The following is a 17,575-nucleotide window of genomic DNA, read 5'->3' on the forward strand; positions in this document are numbered from 1 at the left end:
AATCTCCCGCTGTTCTTGCGTTCCGTTCCGTTAGTACAATACAATGACTATTAAGTGTGCTAGTCATTGCAATGTCTTGTGAGACAATGCAGTTGGCAAGGGGCAAACCTTCAGCTCACTAATTGTACGTCGCATATTACCATGTATTATTTAACTCAATAAGAACGTATGTGGCAAACTTGTGGTGGATAATAATAATTAATTTTCTATGGTTTTTTTGTGATGAATTGTAATTGTATAAATTTCAACAAATAACTTTTAACTTAGCTTCTGTGACTAAAACTAAATATAATTTAGTTTTAAAAATAAATTTTAACTTCTGTGAGCTTGAACCGAAGGTGATACTGGTTTTTTATTTATACTTAGTATATCTTTTACTGAAACCTATTGTTTAAAATTATTATTAAGCCTATTGTGGTAATAAGTACTAATCTCTACATTTATATTGTTATTAACATGTAATTTTTTCTTAGCTGCTAAATCCAGACGTAATACAGTCTACCTTTCTTTTAGCAGATAGGTACTTGATTTTTTTATTTGTATCTGTATTTTTAATCAGTATGTTCTTATGCAAAGGGACCAATTTGATTTCTCATTGGAACAGATGTCTAAATATCTATATCTATTTATTATGTAATATCTGCTTAATAAATAACAGGTAGTATTAAAATAATAATAATAATTACTTAAAATTAAATTCCATGTGAGAAATTGTCAACGGTAATGTATCTTCGATGAACATAAAAAAATAAAAATAAAAACCTTTTTTGGCAGTTGAGTGATGAATTATTTTAACTTATATCGTTATAAAAATATTTTGATAACATGACCTCGAACCAAATAAATATTAAAATAAATCCAGTTCATGCCTACATTTGAATAAGTTGCTTTTCTTAGAGGAATGTCAACTACTTTGTCATTCTCTAGAGACAGATTAACACTTGTTTGCATCTTTAAATAAACTGTACTTTTCCACTTTTACAGTTCCCGTTATTTACATACACATAAAAAAATTGTAATATTCCAACAAACGAATTTTCAAAATAATTTTTTTTTTTTACAACAAAAAATAACTTTTTAAATCCTTGTATTCTTTTGAAAATTTGATTCCGAAAAGTTGCTAATATTTTTTGAGTGAGTTAGCTGCTGTAGGGATCAGTCTGATTCTAATTTGGAAGGAATTTCTAACTTATAGTCTTTTAGAGCTATATCTGTTTAAAAAATAAAAATTAATTAAAATCTGGGAAAAGTTCCAATAATTTGAAATTAGATTATTGTAATATTATGCTCTTCTTATTTACATAACTGGAATTTGATAAAACCATTATAAACCATATTTTATGACGTAAAAGAAATATAACAATTGTGCGTTGTCTTTGTGAAATACAAACGGAGATAAATGTATTTTATCCTGAGTTTGAAGATCATATCACCATAATATAAGCTCAACATTCTAATCAATAACTCCGTAGTTGGTCTTGTCCAGTTGTCCAACCAGTCCTGAAACAGTGTCAATATAAATTAAACTTAATTTACGCAATGATAATTATGGTATTCAAAAGATTTAAATATCTAAAAGGAACAGTTGCTATAGTTGAAACTTTATCATTTTGGTAGCAGTTGTTATAACAGGTCATCAGTAAAAATTACTAACAACTTATCTAACAAGCGAATTTATGAAATTACTTATTTAACTTAATCCGGTTTTTATTTTTATCTTTTTAGATAAATCCTGCAAGATTTAATAAAAATAGAATATAATAAAACCTATACTTCTTTTTGTGTCTATTTACTTTTTTATCCACTTCAAGGTAACGACCAGTTAATGCCACTTGATGTGAGATGAATTTTGTAGCGCGTGAAAGATTTCAACTCTGATTGGGATTCAAACCCAGGCCTTTCGGATGAAAGGCAGATACGGTTAGGCAGAGTGATAGTCAGTTCAATGAAAATGTTTTATTTAATTAAAATTATGAGACTTTCTGAACGGTAAGGTTCATTGTTGGAATATAGCGTTTTAAAACGTTATACAGTACCTCATGAAACAAGCAACTATTGTAGTTACATTTGTACTAGTTTTATAGTCAGAATTTAATTAATTTCAGATAAATTAATTGCAGTGCAGTTGCAGTGCTTAACAAATGTTTCCCTAAAAATTTAAACCGTTTAGTTTACTTAAAAAACAAAAAAAATTATATATATTATATATATATATATATAATTTTTTTTTTTGTTTTTTATATAATTATATTGGTAAATAATATACATATAATTATTATAATATATATTTATGATTATTATTTTATATATAATTATTTTGGTAAATGCAGATTTTTCCCATTCCTGCTGCACAATATCTCTTTTTTTATTCTTCCTATTTCTTTGTTATTGTATATTATAATTATTATTTAAGTAGAATTAAACAAATTTTCTTGAGGTTTCAATGAGGTTTCTTTTTTAGGTAATTTTATAAGAAAGCTACCTATTGTAGTGGGTACTATGATTCGACTTCCGGAAAATTTCGCTATATCTTCGTGTTTCACATCCCCCAGACCCTAAAACCATCGTCAGCTCAAAAGTTTATATATTTCATTTTCTTGCGGACACGATAACTGCCGTAATTTTGCGTCAATCACTTTCAAATTGTTTCTTAAAAATATCTCGCTGCAAAATCTCAGTCGAGTTTGTTAACGGCAAAAATTGAATCATGGGGGAGAAAACACGGGGCTTTTTCGAAAAAAAAATATTGCTATAACTTTCTTATTAAGTAAAATATCGAATTCGTTTAAGTTTCAACTATTCTTTGGATAAGAACCTAAAACTAATGTAAGTAAAGTTTTTTGATATCACCAACCATTGGCCCAGGGAGTTGAAAAAATTGGGTTTCGAAGACAAAAAAGAATACCTCCCTTAATCGGCACAGTATCGAATCGGTTTCAAGTGGTCATTAGTCCTCTAAATATTATCTAAAACCTTTGTCTGAAACAATTTTTGATATAACCAACCCTTACGGCAAGGGATGACCAAACTTTTGCTGGAATTGTAAAAAGATGGAGCTTATCGTATGCTAAAAATGTGAAGCTATTTTTCACATGCAACCATTGTCGTATTGAGTAAATTTGAAGTGTTTCTTAACTTTAATGTGAAAATATCTTTTATCCCCTCATTTAGCACCGGTGAAATATACCTCCGCCTTCCGGCGTACAAAGGGGTTTTTTGTATTCCAAATATGTTGTAAGTAAAATATTCTGAATATTTTCAGAAAGTTTATGTCTTGAAAATGATTTTTAAAATTAATAATAGTCATCCCAGTGAAAAATTCATTGAAGATCTTTATTAAAATTTATTTATTAAGTTTTGTAAAACAATATACATTTTTAATTATTTATTTTGCTTTTAGTAATTGTTATTGATCTATTATTTTTAGTAAATTTTACAGTGATTTACGAAGAATGTAAGAAACTTTCAAGATGTGTTCTCTAGTGAAGATAAAGAAAGAACTTCATGTAAAATTTTTAAAAATATTTAATTCTTTTGTTTTGTAATATTGAAAATTTTGTTTCGTTTAATACCCAGCTAAAATCTGCTGGGTATTAAACCTGCTTGTATTAAATATACTTCGAAATTCTTATGTGTGTGTATATATATATATATATATATATATATATATTTTACATCTGTATCTTCCCCGCCCCCCAAAGCCGGACCCGCAACCAAGCATAAGCTCAGCTCCGGGGGTGCCATCGTCTCAAGCTACCTCGGTAGAAACACAGTCCCACCCAGGTAACCGGGATTCGCTAACGAAACGTTTCCTAATCTTTCTTCTTTATTTTCACCAGTAGAACAAGTTCTGAATTTTTTTCATTCTTTGTGAATCACTTTGTATATTAAACTACCTATTCAAAAATTTATACGTAATTTAAATATAAATTAAAGAAATTTTTACTAATGTTAAGACCTGACACATATTTCTTAAATCTGCATTATTCGTATAAATAATGAACAAATTTTCTAAAATTTTGATGAGTTTTTATTTTTCTGTATTCTGGATAATTTGTAAGTAAAATATTCTGAATATTTATAGCAAGTTTATATTGTAAAAATGATTTTTAAAATTAAAATAACCATCCCAGTGAAAAAATCATTGTTCATTAAATCAGCGATGATTTAGTTTCAAATCAAGTAAAAAAAATTAGAGATTTAATCACTCTATTTTACACGAAAAAAGCTATGGATCCAATAATCTCTTAAATTTTTACTATACTCAAAACCTTACTTAACAGAAGGAAGCTACGATACCTGGAAATTATCATCATATAAAAAGTACAGAATTGTTTAATCAATATAATCCGATTCTAAGACTGAACGACCCTGCACTGAGTGTTTATAAAACGGTTAGTGAAGTTTATTTTTTATTGGAAAGCTTTAAGTTTTTTACTGGAAAAGGCTTGAATGAAAGTAGGTAGGGATTTTAAGATAAAATTACTGGAAATAACTAAGTAATTAATTAAACACAGTTTAACATATAGCAAAGTTTGGGTAGCTAGTACCGGTATTTCAATTTTCATCGACATAAATATGAAAAACAATAAAAACCAACCCACCGGATTGGTTTAGTCGTAAACTCGTCGTCGTAAATCAGCTGATTTCGAAGTCGAACTTCTCAGGTTCAAATCCTAATAAACGTAAAATAGTTTTACTTTTATTCGGATCTGAGTTCTACTAGATCGTGGATACCTGTGTTCTTTAGTGGTTGGGTTCCAATTAACCACATATATCAGGAGTAATCGACCAAAGTTTGTTCAAGACTACAAATTTACCGGTACAGTTATATTAAATTGATAAGTCACTTATGACTTATTTGTTTCACAACAAAAGAATTTAAAAAAAAATTAAAATCTATAACACTTATGCAAATGTGAAATCGTAATGTTAACTTTCAAAGTAGAACGTACTGACCTAATAACATTGGTGTGTATACATCGGAAGAGAGAAAGCTCACAAGAGGAAATCAACGTATTAGAAGAGATACTACAAAATGTGAGAAATGCAATGATAGTAATAGTGTTAATCCTTTAGCTCGATGGAAGAGTGTTCGAGTAATGAATAAGCCAAAACAAGTATATGTATTTATTTTTTAATTTCTGTTCTTGTTTTTTTAAATAGAAGAAATTTTTAGATAGAAAAATTCACGTGTCTGCTGGAATAACAAATATCACTTATTGGTAACATAATTGAAATAAGTGGAAAACTTAGCCCAATAGTTAAGTATATTAAGTATGTGATGTCGGATCAGACAACTGATTTCATCGAGGATAATATCATAGCAAAATGGATAAGTATCCGAAAGAAAAGGTCCAAGAAAAGTAGATCGATAAATATTAGAGAAAAGATATCTGCGATCTATTCTATAAATAAGTTTAGGATTTTAGATTTTAACCGACATCGATTACTTCTGTATTTATTGGTATTGTCTAAAAGAGGAAAAAGCATTATCGGGAGAAAGCAACGAGATATTTTTTGGTGTAAAAGAAACTAAAATTATAGGAAAAACTAAATATCTGGTATTGCTCAGACAGTGAAGCAAAATAGGATTACCGAATTTATTTACAGATATGTAGTTGAAGTAATTATAATGCATTTATAATGGGGAAATTATGCAGTAATTAAACACTGCAATTACTCTACTTGTTTTCAAAGAATTTTTAATGAGACAGTTTTTTAAGATAATAAAATAACATTTTTTTTAATAATTTTAAGTTCTTTTTGACAATATTTTTCAGAAACAATTCTTTTAAAGAATAACTGTATCATAAACTAGTAATTTGAGGAGATAAGACAATTTTAGCGATAATTAACAACCTGCTTTTACTTTATTTCTGAATTAGGCAATCTGTGAAATAATACTTCATACTTTATCTATTAAGACGCTTTATATATTTATAAATATATGACAGACAGAACAGTTCCGATCTGTAATATATTTGACAATATACAGCATAAAACTATCCGATCCATACGTAACACAAATTTCTAATCCAGCAAATGAGAAACATGTAGAATTATTTCTTTGTCACTAATCGATTTTCGTTATTTATTTCAAAGTTACGAGTATATCAGGTAATTAACAGATCTTATGTTTCTCGTAATGCTACTGTGCCGAAAATCAGTTGTCATTTCCTTTTTATTTTACTCTTTACGGTTATTTTATTTATTGATTTTTTTAAGCAGATAAGTGATTAAAATAGTTTTTTTATACCAAGAAACTCATCAGAACTACAAAAAAGTTTGTTATATGATAAAAAATTAAGTGTTTCAAATTCCTGAAAGAGGAATTATATGCATTTTATTTCATTATTATGATCGAAGACAAGCGTTTACAGGTATTTTAATGAGGAAAATGACATAGAATAAATAATACATAAAACAAAGGCAATTTATAATTTGGAATCAATGATCCAGAAGCCGACCTAATCATTACACCAATTTAATTCTTTGATAAAGAAACAGATATCAGTTTAATGATTTCCTTACAAAAGGTTGTACGCTAAATTGTAAATCTTCAGTGTACAAAGTACGTTTGGTATTGCGTTAAATTCGAGGCATGAATAAACCAGTTGTATTTTAACAATAACGTCAAACTGTCATTAAAATATCAGTCTTAGGTCACTATTCTTTTGTTGGGTTCTAATTAACAGCATACCTTAGTCTGGCGATCCATGATAAGTAATAAGCTACAAATACTGTTAATACACAAAAAAGACACTGAGCTGCCTTTGGCTTTGAATCAAGAAAGATGTAGTTTTAGATAATTGTAGACTTTCGAAGTATTATATAAATCAATAGATTTTGTGTTTATTGAATTTTGTGTTTTTTTGTGTTAATGTGAATCAATGTAAACATTGATTCACATTCAAAAATACAAACACTTTCATAATGGTATTCGTTACTAAAGTGCTTGTTGAAATAAAATAAAATTTATGAACAATTAGTTAATTATATTATTTTAATGTTACAGTTCTAGTTAGTATAATTTTTCAGCCGAAATAATTAGGAAATGAAAAAAATACAAACATATTTCTTTAAGTGAATGTTGGTAGTAGTTTAATTTTATTAGATAATAGTTGATCGGGTCATATCCTATTCCCGAATATAATATAAGGGACCGTGTCAGGGTGATGGAGCTGTTTGTTGTTGTTGTTCAGCTATTTGTTGTTTTATAATGTTCAGTGTTATTATGACAGTGGGCGTGAGGGAAGTGTAGCAAATTGCAGTCAGTACCGGTGATTAATGAATTGCTGCCGCAACAGCAGCGGCAACCGTTAAGACGAAGTTACTCTGGAAGCAGTGCAACAAGTGAACTAGGCAGCAATAATATATAGCACTATACGATGTTTTCTCTTAAGTAGGTTACTTCCTCTTTTTTGACTAATTTCAGTTTTTATTCTGTATAATGTAGAATACTTAAAAAATATATATAAGGTCATTTAAATAAGCTTTCGGGAAATCGATTTTCTGCTTGAATAAGTAGAAATCTGAAGTGCGTCATGGGTGTATGTTAAGTGTGGTTATTGGCTATAGGTCATATTTTGAAAAAAAAAATGTATATATAAACTGGTTTTTCTCCTCTTGCAAACGGTTTTCAAAGCAACTCAACTTGACTGCATGTATTTGATATATGCATATAATTTAATGTACGCACCCGCGCCTTCACAAACACGCACACACACACACACACACACACACACACACACACATATATATATATATATATATATATATATATATATATATATATATATATATATATATATATATATACATGCACATACTTATATACATACACACACACACACACACACACACACACACACACACACACACACCTATGTACAGAGAGAGAAAAAGGGAGAGAGATACGACTAGCAGAGAAAGTAAAAGAGAGAGAGAAGGGGATATTACTGGTTGAGAAGAACTGATTAATTATGGCTTAAAATCAGGACTAATCTTTTGCAAAAAAATGTTTTATACGATTAAATTTCGAATATTACATAACGTTCTACGATTATTGTTGAGTCTCTTATCATGTTTCATTGCTAAATTATTATCCTACTACTCATTTTGTTCACAGCAAATTCAATTTTTTATGAGTATTCATTGAAGCTGTTTATTAAATTTAATTAGCATAAATAAAGAAATAGGTACATAAATTTATTATTTTACACTACCTGTCTCAGTCTTTTTTATTACTGAGATGTATCTGAAGAATTTAATGTACAAACGAAAATAATAAAAAAAAGAAAAGAAAAAAGTTTCTCTGAGAAAATAATAATGTTCATTATACACAACCAGTCCCTGTAGTGAGCAGAAATTATTACTAGTGGAGGTGAATATCACCTGTCGAGGGGTGAGGCCAGAATTTCATTATGTGGGGGTTATAGATTTTTATAAATAAAACTGCGAAAATTGAAAGAAAAAACTCTTTGTTTTTTTATAATTGAAAGGGTAACTGTGTAAATAAGAAAGTTACGTTATTTTATAACTGAATTTGCCATAAAATAATAAAGGTGGTATCTTACATTACCATTTATTGTGAAACTTCATCAAGACTTGTTTTTAATTAGAAAAATGGTCTGATAAAATATCAGACCATTGACCATGAAATAAATCTGATATTTTATCAGATTTATTTCATTAAGGCGCTCTTCTCCTTTTCTCTTTTCTCTAATAGATTTTAGTAAGGAAAGTGACCGTGGAATGTACAAGTAATATGAAATGTTGCTGCAATAGTGAACAGGTTGTGCACTACTGGAAGGAGGTCAGGTTGATGTTTCATAGCAGCAGTGCTTCAATTGGGTTCTTAAATAATTTATAGCCTTAGAAGAACCTCTATTGGTACACTTGTGATTTCGAAGTCATAAAATTCATACATTGGTTAATAAAGACAATATTGTCGTCACTTTCATAACTTCTTTCATCTGATTCCGAATTAATCAATAACTGGAAGGGTTTCAGTACGTTCTTGTGATATTCAAATCTTTGGTTTGTATTGAGAAATAGTGGCTACCTGTCATTCTTAGCCAAAACCCCTAAATCTTCCCATAGCTGAGGTTGATAAGAAGTTTTTCTGTGTTTGTTTCGAATTTCCTCCAGGAAATTTTTCACCCTCATGATGAATTTATAGCAGCTGACAGATCCAGGCTTTGAGTGTAAAAACTGAGAGGATGAGTTATTGAAGACAAATCATCGGTAGAGGAGACTTCTCAAAAAATCACATTTCTCAATGTGACTTTTCTTACCTTGTAGAAGCTTGGTTTTTGCAGCAATCTTCTTAGTAAACCGGTTTTAATTTTATCCAAAGCTGACAAAAAAGTAGAGAAAAACCACAACAAATGTTCGAGTAGAATTTTTAAAATCGACCCAAAAAGTGAGGTAAATTCTATTCAGCTTCTCTATCCTAACCCACCGGATTGGTCTACTGGTTAACGCGTCTTCCCAAATCAGCTGATTTGGAAGTCGATAGTTACAGCATTCAAGTCCTAGTAAAGCCAGTTATTTTTACACGGATTTGAATACTAGATCGTGGATACCGGTTCTTTGGTGGTTGGGTTTCAATTAACCACACATCTCAGGAATGGTAGAACTGAGAATGTACAAGACTACACTTCATTTACACTCATACATATCATCCTCATTCATCCTCTGAAAAATTATCTAAACGGTAGTTACTGGAGGCTAAACAGGAAAAAGAAAGCTTCTCTATTCTTCGTTCACTACTTTTCATTTTTTCGTTTTTTTCATCAAAACCAGCTGTCTCTGGGTATTTTAAGAATTATAATTTTTGATAGAGCCAATGCATTATGGGTACTATCAAATATTCTTATTATTTTTTATTCCCTGTCATAACATTCATAATATTATCTCTTACTCCTTAGCAAAACGTCCTTCAGATATCTGAACATGAACATATATCTGAACTGGAGCTGAACATAAATAGCTCTCGGATATTTTACCAGAATAAACGCCTTTATAATGACCTTTTTTCAGCACATAAATCATTAACCTTAACTAATTATATTATTCGGAAAGGATTAGGCAATTACTGTAGCTTAAAACTGAAATCAGTTTCAATTGGGATAAAATATAAAAATTTCTCTTGGATCTTGACCTCTTTTATGAATTTCATTAAAACAATTGTTAGGGAAATAGTGCTTATGTCTATTGATATGACAAAAAAAATTGAGAAATAATTATTCTTTTTTTCACCTATTCAACGTTTCTTTTTTTCAGAATGAAATTTTTGTATGTCAAGATGCACCGTCAAACATTATCGTAAATGTCATCTGATTTTTTTTAAAATGACTAAAACTGCCCTTATATTTTTGTGTTGTTTCTTCTTGAATATTTGATACAGAATTCTGATGATCAAGAAAAGTTAAACCTCCTATAGTGAGGAACATTCTTGAAGATATGGTTTCAATCGATCTCTGTTTTTTTTCTCTTGAATCTTGGATTCTACTGCTGAATTTACCTAGAAATAGCGTTGAGAGGTAAAATAAATTTTATTTGAAAATCAGTCTAGATTTTACTTCAAATGCTCTGCTGCCATATTAACTTATTTTACAATAAATCGTATGCTCTTCTTAGTATAAATATAAATCCGATATATACTATTAAAACCAGATTAATTCTCATTAACCAATTTAACAAAAATAATTAATTCCCTTTTTCCATATTAATACTAATTAGCATTGCATTATTGGTTATGTTGTAATTAATTAATTATACATTTTCGTCATACATATTTCAGAACTATTATGCAATATCTAATTTTTCAAGGTAGGTTAGTAGAAATGTTAATACTGGAATAAGTGGACAGAAAGAGAGGATTATGTAATAATGTAAATGTCACAACAGAAGAAGGAATTTACATAATACATTTTGATTATTAATTCTGTGATATGTTATATAATTTTTAGAATTTGAGGTTAAAAATAACTTAATTCTTAATTCTTCCACCCTTATTTTATTATTATTGTTGTTGTTTAATGTATATTCACACAGTACTTTTCATAAGAGCAATCAGTTCTATGTTTTCTGTTCTATTAACGTGTATGGCCCGTTATCGTTTAGACAACCCAATCTCTATGGTGGAATACTACCTTCTCTGACTTTCATCCAAAAAGAACATGTGTGTGGAATCAAAAGAACATTCGATCAGCTGTGAAATCTTCAATTAGCTACAAAATTAATTTGTCAAAAAAGGAAGACAGCTATAATCAGGTTCAACCTATAGTTGGTGAAGTAAATTAAATTCAAATTATTTCCTACGTAAAATTCAAGAATTAATTAGAAATTTTAAACTAAAATGAGTAAACAATCTCGAATTCAAATGAGACTAAACTCGTATAATGTCTCTGAGTTATTTGAATTCATTCATTTTTTTTTCTTATTCTTTAAACCGTCAGCCATTTTTTATAAAACTGATAAAATTGTTGAAGAAAAGAAATAACCCTTCATACCACCTTCAGTGTGTTCACCATAGGTACTGGTCATATAATAAATATTATTATTCTCAGTGTAACTAACTTTGACTGGTACTACTTCAGATGCTTTTACTACTGTTATAGCTATAAGAACAATTGGGATGAATAATGTAAAGAAAAAAATAATACAGGTTATTGGTTTCTATGGGAGGTAAATTTATATATATATGTATACTCTTTCCAATCAGTAGGAATAGTTCAATATAAAAAAAAAATAATATTAATATACTTAATAAGAAAATTAAGTTGGAACAATAGTTCTGGTCTATAATGGTCCTGAAATTATTGTGCTACAAGTCTTTCTGGTACTAGCGATTTCTTCTACAGCATTCAATACTTGGAAAACTATTACACATTTATAATTTAAGAAAAAATATTTAATACTTACATTTTTTCATAATTAAAATATAAGGAAAAGGAACTGGCTAGAACATTGTATGAGAAGAAGGTATTATTTATAAGAAGGTGTATAAGGTTATTAGTGGATGCCATAGAAGGCTTGTTGAATGAAAGGAAAGGAAGAGGAAGGAAGAGATTTCAAATGATGGATAGGATTATGGATAAGGGAAAATATGCTGAAATAAAGAGGTTAGCAAAGGATAGAAGAAGGTGGAGAGGAGCAGCCATGACAGGACCTGCCCAAATGACAGAACAGTATGAGTGAATGAATAATATATAAGAAAAAATATTTAATAAATAAGTTGTGCAAAAACTTGACAAAGGGTGACTTCGTCAAAGGGTTGTTTCAGTTACAAAGTAATCAGTACCAGAATAATGTTGATTTAACTAGCCGTTGAGCTGCTACGATGAAACAAACACAGATCCTAAATACATTACACTTGTTTTTGGGCAGTCCTGTAACAAGTTTGTTCCTCCTCATATTTTATCTTGTAAGTACAGTTGCTGAGTTTTAGCTTTAGTTTTACCTTCACCCCTGACAATAAGAAAGTTACATTTAATCTTCCTCTTTATACAAAAAAAAACAAAAAAAAAAACAATGAACCATATTTTTTCCTAGTTTTATTATTTTAAATATTAATTTAAAGATAAAATTAAGTATTAATAACCTTCTTAAAAACGAACTAAATTGTGAAATTTAATATTATTTAGGCAGCTCTAGGAGTGTACAAATAAATAACTACTGTATAACAACTACAAGCAGATTCAAGATCCACCTAAAAAAACAATACCATTGTAAAAGTGTTAGTTAATTTCCTTACCACATAAACAGAATGATACAAACAAATGGTGAGTAATAAAAACCCCCGAAAAACACTTACAGCGTGAAGACATCCCTTAAAAACCAATTGTTTGCCCTAAATCTAAAAAAAAAAAATTCATAAGCAAAGAAACTGAATATTTACTACTCTCGAACTTTTCAAAAATACAATTCTTTCAAAATAATAAATAGCAGAATAATGTTACTCTAAGTAGATGTTGATCTTAACGATTGAGTAACTTACTTGTTTGTTTTCGTGGTTTTTTTCTAAACCAGTAGTCTTGTATTTTGAAACAGCCACCTGGAGAGTTAACTTTTGTAATCTTTTTCAAGTTTTTCCACGACTTAATTTATTAAATATTTTTTCTCTAAGAAGCAAATAATTGTGTTTTAGAGAAGTTTTAGAGCAAATAGTATTCAGTTTGTTTGAATATCAATTTTTTTCGAATTCGGGGCAAAACTTTTTTTGACGGTTACCTTCACACTGTATGTTTTTCGAGGGTTTGTGTTACTCATCATTTTTTTATGTCATTATGTTTTTGTCATAAGGAGATACCTTAGTACTTTTACAATGAAATTTTTTTTTTTTTTTTTGGTTGTAGTGATTTAATTTTATTTAAAGAATGAATAGTTTCAAAAATATGCTGGCCGTATAAAAAAACAAAAACAATTCCTCAGAAATGTGTTACACAATTAAACTGCGAGGTTGATAAAAAAATAAGATAAAAAATGTAGAAAACAATATAGAGATAATTACTGTTTACGAGGTAAGGATTCCTGGAATGCGGGAAGACGCATCTTCCTTTTCGTATTTTACATTTATTGCGCAACACAAAATTTTCAACAAATGTTTTAGAAATTTGCCTGAAAATCTTTGAGATTGAATTCAGAATAAACATTATTAAAATTAACAAAAACCTTTTTCAAATCCTTTTTGGAGATCAATTTTTTATTTTTATTTTTTTAAAAATCTTTCATAGCTCCTAGTAAAGCTATCTGAAAAGAACTTATGCAATATCAAAATAAGAGAGGATATTCTTCTACAAGAAAAAAAATCATTGGGATCTGTATATGTGGTTAAAAAATAATGATAAACATGCATATTTCTTTCTTTTCCTGTTTAGCCTCCGGGAATTACCGTTCAGATATTACTTCAGAGGATGATATGTACGAGTGTAAATGAAGTGTAGTCTTGTACAGTCTCAGTTCAACCATTCCTGAGATGTGTGGTTAATTGAAACCCAATCACCAAAGAATACCGGTATCCAAGATCTAGTATTCAAATTCGTATAAAAGTAACTGCCTTTGCTAGGCACGCTGGAACTCTCGACTTCCAAATCAGCTGATTTGGAAAGACGCGTTCACTACTAGACCAACCCGGTGGGTAGAACATGCATAAGAGTGTAGTAATCTTATCTTTTTCAAAGTTGTTAATTTCCTGTATGCGATTGTTATTTTCTGCAACGCTGTCGGAGAATTGTAGGAAATGATAAATAATTTGAAAGATTATTTATCACTGCGAAAAATGGGGCATAAGTGTAACCATAAAAAACCAACAATTTTGACTAAATGTATTGTTAATGCTAGCTTTATTGGAGATGATTTTTGTTGACTGATATCATTTTTCTAAAGCCAATAATTTTAAAGGGTAATTTCATGCATGGCTGAACGATTTATTGAAATTTTAAGGTCCCTGTAAATACATACGCTCATGATTGTACTATTAATGAAATGAATTTGGCTAGATTTAATTTTTTTTTAATATTCTAATGGTATCTTCACTAATTATTTATGTTGAATATAATTAAAATGTAGCGTTCTCCTAAACATTTTAAGAACAAATTAAAAAATTACTTATCCGATTGCCTTGTAATGTACAATATTTATTTTATAAATGATTGTGGCAAAATGTTAGAATATGCAGGGGCTATTAATGGGAGGTTGAAGTAGAGCAATATTGCGCTCAGTATACAGCTCAGCTGGATAAGTGAGAGCCAGCGATTATGTCATAAATAGAACCTGAAAGCACTTCCTCTACTGCCGCTTGTCACAGACGTTTAACTAACTAGTCAATTTCATATCTTAAATTGTCTTGGGCATAACACGTGCTTAAAAAAATAAATAAACAATTTGGTTACATTTATATCTGATAAGTAGTATTTCGCTAGCTAAAAGAGAAGTAAAGTAGTATTTCACTAGCTAGTAGAAAATCGATTTATGATAAAGAAAATAACCGATAAAATTTATCAAAAAATGATAGCATTAAACAATAAATTGTGTTTAAAACTGTTACAATTTCATATATCTTAAATTTGAACTTTTTGAAGTAGACACCGCTTTACAAACATTAGTAAGATTTGATTTTAATTTAACACCGACTTCCTAAAATCAGAATTTAAAGAATTGAAAAAGCTTTATTTTACTATTTTGTGCTTTTTTAATCTGGTTTTATTAAATTAAATTCTTGTTTTCATTAAGTTTAATTTTAATTTTTAATCTCTTTTGTTATAAATAAATATTCAGAAATTTTAGTTAAATTAGGGTTCAAAATTAAAAATGATATTGCCTACATTATAAAAAAACATAAAAATACAAAAATAAATAAGTAAAATGTATAAGTTTTAAGCAAAATTAATTATATTCTCTATAAAAAAAAAATAAATAGTTTAAATACTTTTTAAACTATTTAATCTTTAAAGATTAAAAATAACAAAGACCACCTCCCATTCTCTAAATTACTTAAAGAAAATCTTGTTGCCATTATCCGTGGGTTTAAAACTAATGGTTATAAATCAGGTTGATGTACAAGTCTTGAAAAAAGTCTTCTGGTTCATTAATCATTAAAACTTGAGCTGACAGTACACTTTTAAAATAAAAAAGTGTTATTTATAACACAAAAATCTTACTTTATCTTTAATTTTGTTTGTTTAAAATTTATTTCCGATTTATTTACCATTATTTGTAAAAAAGGGCAGAGTGTGAAAAAATTGTCAATGAGGAACACAATTTTGTAAATCACTGTTTTCTTCAAATAAAAGCTTCCAATAAAAAAAAGCTAATTACCTCCTAATTTTGATTTAAGCAATTAACCAATGTTTACAGAATATTATACTGTGACAGGTCCAGTATAACGGACCAAGGTAACGGATTCCTTCCAATAAAGAAGAAAGAATGATAAAATAATAATGAAAAGAAGAAACCAGAACTAAAAGGTAAAAAAAAAATCCCTTAAGTCTAAAAAGACTTAACAGGTTCGTTTAACAATCTGTTCTTTATAATACAGATAATGGCACCTCCAAAACCTGTTGTTTGACCAGAAGGGTTACCGGACCGGATTAAGAATTTACGGGAAAACATAAGGACGCGGACGATGAAAATTATTACTCTTCAACAATTAAGGCATCAGGCGGGTACTGGTTCTGCTGGCCAGGGGATATAAATACTACCATGGCCAGCGGGACAGTCCATAGTTCTGCGAGGCCGTTTCAACGCCGTTGCGGTAACGGCGATATCAGTAGTAGTGTGGTAAAAACGAATGAAAAGTACGTCACGAGCATTCCATTGTGGACTGTGAGTGAATGCATGAAGTTGTTCGGTAAATTATTGGTAAACAGTAATGAAAGTGGCAGTATTATATTCATTCATAAAGTGTAGGGTAGTTCTACTGTAGACAGCAAAAGTAATAATATTTGTAAAAATTGAATTGTATGAACTTTAGAGGTTTCTAGTGTTGTCTTGTTAATGAAATATGTATTCATATTAGCTGTCATTATAACGTTTTTGGTAAATTGGACTGTAAACTGGTTTTTATACTTTAACTGTCTTTAAACAGATCTGGTTCTTATTTGAATTCCTATTTTGTATGTCATATCTTCATTATTATTATTATTGTTGTTGTTGTTGTTTTTGTTAATAGTAAGATTATTTATTTTGATTCTATGCTTTTAGAGTAATAAATTGTACTTATAAGAAATATTTAGTTTGTTAGTCTCTCGATATCCTGGTCCGCGAACACGTGAAAATATTTTGTGTAACTAATACTCCTACTCGTAAAATGATTGTGTAAAACATGACAAACTCATGGTATTTCATTTTCTGTTATTGTTACAAATAAATCAAAAGGAGTGATTTAAAAAAGTATTCCACTAGAAACTAGCTTAATAAAAAATGCACGGTAAAAACAACAAATTCCGTGTTTAAAAATACGAGCAAAGAAAGGTTTATATCTTATCTTTTTAAATAACACATAAATTAAACCCCAAAGAAGAAAAACTTACTGTTACAAGGTATGTTATATTAATTATATGTACATTTTCATTAATAAGCGCCATATGATTTATTTTAAACTATATCGAGTGAATCATGATTTGAAAAAAACGAAATAACTATAGAAGCAGTTTTTTCATTAATTAAAATGCTTGAAAAGAACATTTCAAATTATATACTCTATATATTAAACGGTTTCGTAACAATATGATGTATAATTATTTTTTGTGGAAGTTAAAAATTATATTTTTTCATAAAAACATTTAAAATTACTTAAATTTAAAGATTGCACTATAAACAATACATGAATAGAAAGATGATAGAATTGGTATTAAAATAAGATTTTAAAAAAATTTAAAAACTTCACGTTTTTTTAAATATAATTTTAAATTTGTACACACAAAAGTAAAAAAAGAGAGAGTAAATTTTATTAAATTTATAATCTTTTAGTTACTTATTTGTTATTTTATTCTATTATTCTCTGAAGAGAATCGCAAAAATCCATCTTCTTTTCAAAAAACTGTACTTAATTATATCCGGTTCA

The sequence above is a fragment of the Lycorma delicatula genome, chromosome 1 (genome assembly GCF_047948215.1).
Source record: "Lycorma delicatula isolate Av1 chromosome 1, ASM4794821v1, whole genome shotgun sequence".
NCBI classification, from domain to species: domain Eukaryota; kingdom Metazoa; phylum Arthropoda; class Insecta; order Hemiptera; family Fulgoridae; genus Lycorma; species Lycorma delicatula.